Raw genomic sequence first — 2405 nt, 5'->3', positions numbered from 1 at the left:
CTACCAGCTACTAGGAGGAAAAATAACTGTCCTAACTGAAACCAGGAACAACATGGTCACAGATTCACCAATAACATATAACCGTCCTTACTCTAGTTGCATTCATTGAGAACTATCTTGGCTAGGAACAATGCAATCAAGTGCAATTTATTACAGCAACAGGCACACAGGTTCTTTGGATTGCCAGCAATAGTTACTGTCTGCAAAAGCAAGCTAGCATGCATGAATACACAGGTGTGCAGCCTGGAAATTAAGGCATTAAAAGGAGTATAACTAAGTGTTCAAATATCACCCAAAGGTGTCCCAATGGGGGGGAAGAGAAGCTCAGCCTGTCGACTGATCCCAGGAGTCAGGAGGTCCTCGGGATGGTGTATTCCCTCGGGATGGTATCTCCCCTGACAGTGGTATCTTCCCTGACATCCCCTATCTCTTAGGCCAATTTATATTATCTTCTATCTTTTAGGTGGAGCTTGAGTGACTCTAGTCAAGCATATCTTAGTTATGATTGGTGAAATGTTTTCCTGTCTCCGTTTAAAGTAATAGTCTCCGAGAAATTCAGAGTGCATGCTCAGTGAGGGGTGGTTGCACCTTGGAGGTGGGTAGCTTTGGGGATGGAGGTGTGTTTTGGTATTATAATGATTTATAATGCGCAAAAGTACACTAGAGTACAGCATTTGTCAAAACTGACAGGTCATTGTCTCAGGATAGCAAAAAGTGCGACTTATCGGTCTCGGTGTACACAAGAACAATCGAGTCCTCACCTGGTCACAGAGCCTAGCCGTGTCTCGGTTTACACAGAAACAATCGAGTCCTCACCTGGTCACAGAGCCTAGCCGTGATGTCTCTACTCCACTCTATGATCCATGATGTTCCTTAGAGCCAGAACACCAGGTTCAATAGCGCAATAGCATCTAAGGTCAGAAGCCTAGGGAACGCTCTGGTAATGCAGCTACACCCTACCCTGAAAGCCTCTTCAAGGCTGAACATTTTCTTTAAAATGTGAATATTAGTTTTATTTTCCTAGTTACTTCAGGCAATTGCACCACAAGAAGATCAATATCTTTCTTACAGTGAGGGCCTCAGAAGTGAACACAAAAATATGAAGTTTAACAAGATCAAGTGTTGGAATCTGCACCTTGGAAGGGGGAACCCTGGATATACGTACAGACTGAGGGATAAGAGGCTGGAGAGCAAGCCCCACAGAAAACGATCTTGAGATTTTTGGTCCACAACAAGTTGAATATGAGTCAACAGTGAGCCCTGGAAGCCAGAAGGGCCAACTGCATCCTGGGGTACAACAAGCCTCGCTTTGCTAGCTGGTCAAGGGAGAAGTGATTGTCCTACTCTACTCTGCACTGCCCAATCTCATCTCAAGTACTGTAAGCAGTTTGGGGCACCACAACTTAAGAAGGACATGAAACTATTAGAAAGTCCAAAGGAACACTACAAAGATGGTAGAGGGTCTAGAGGGGAAGAAGTATGAGGAGTGTTTGAGGTCACTCGGGTTGTTCAGTGTAGAGAAGGGGTGCCATCATTGTAGTCTACAGTCCCCTCATGAGAGGAAGCAGAGGGGAAGGTGCTGATCTCTCTGGTGACCAGAGACAGGACCCAAGGGAACAGCATGGAACTATGCCAGGGGACGTTCAGACTGGATTTTAGGAAAAGGTTCTTCACTAAGATTGTGGTGAAGCACTGGAGTGGGCTCCCCAGAGAAGTGGTCACAGCAACAATCCTTCTGGTTTAAGAAGATTTTTCCAGATGATCTCAGAAATATGGTTTGATTTTTGGCTGGTCCTGTGTGGAGCCAGGAGTCGGACTTGATGATCCTTGAAGGTCCCTTCCAGTTCAGGATATTCTATGATTTTGTAAGAGAAAGAGAGGACTCTGCTGTCTGTGCTTGTGATCTGTGAGTCCTGGGTGTAGGTGTTGTGAGTACTGTTGAAGGCAGTATCTCATCTGGGGCAGTCTGTGTGACTAGCCATAGTGTTTTTTGTTTGCATCCTGTGTGTCCATGTGTGTGTCTCTGAAATATGTGCTAAGATTCACTACTGGCTGAACCTGAAAATGGGAAAATAGAAGCTGTGTCCATCAGCTAGTAACAGATTACAAGCTTTGAACTGAGTGTGCAAAGCTTCAGCATTGAGGCTCGTCATACCTGCTCCATTTTAACTTTTATTGATCTGCCTGCAGCTTTGTTTTATTTGGTTAGTTGTTAAAACATTATTTCCTCCAATTGTGTTTATGGCTAATTCAGTCTTCATATCATTATAAAGTAAAGCCATAGTCTTACACAAATAGGAGAAACAGAATTATATATTTGCAATTCTAATGCAAATCTAATCCTAATAGATGTAGGATAGAGAATCACAGAATCACAGAATCACAGAATCACAGAATTTCTAGGT

General features: G+C 43.7%; 1 long non-coding RNA gene across 1 annotated transcript in view; it reads left to right on the top strand.

Annotated features, from left to right (window-relative positions):
* Window positions 1-418, top strand: part of LOC118178654 — a 14082-nt gene extending 13664 nt beyond the window's left edge. Inside the window, exon 3 of the long non-coding RNA XR_004756251.1 lies at window positions 279-418. This is a non-coding gene — a long non-coding RNA (uncharacterized LOC118178654). The remainder of the gene's footprint in view (window positions 1-278) is intronic.
* Window positions 419-2405: the final 1987 nt, after the last annotated feature.

Source organism: Oxyura jamaicensis, chromosome 1 (genome assembly GCF_011077185.1).
Source record: "Oxyura jamaicensis isolate SHBP4307 breed ruddy duck chromosome 1, BPBGC_Ojam_1.0, whole genome shotgun sequence".
Classification (NCBI taxonomy): domain Eukaryota; kingdom Metazoa; phylum Chordata; class Aves; order Anseriformes; family Anatidae; genus Oxyura; species Oxyura jamaicensis.
Note: the sequence above shows the minus strand (reverse complement) of the source record. Positions and strands in the feature narration are given on the sequence as shown.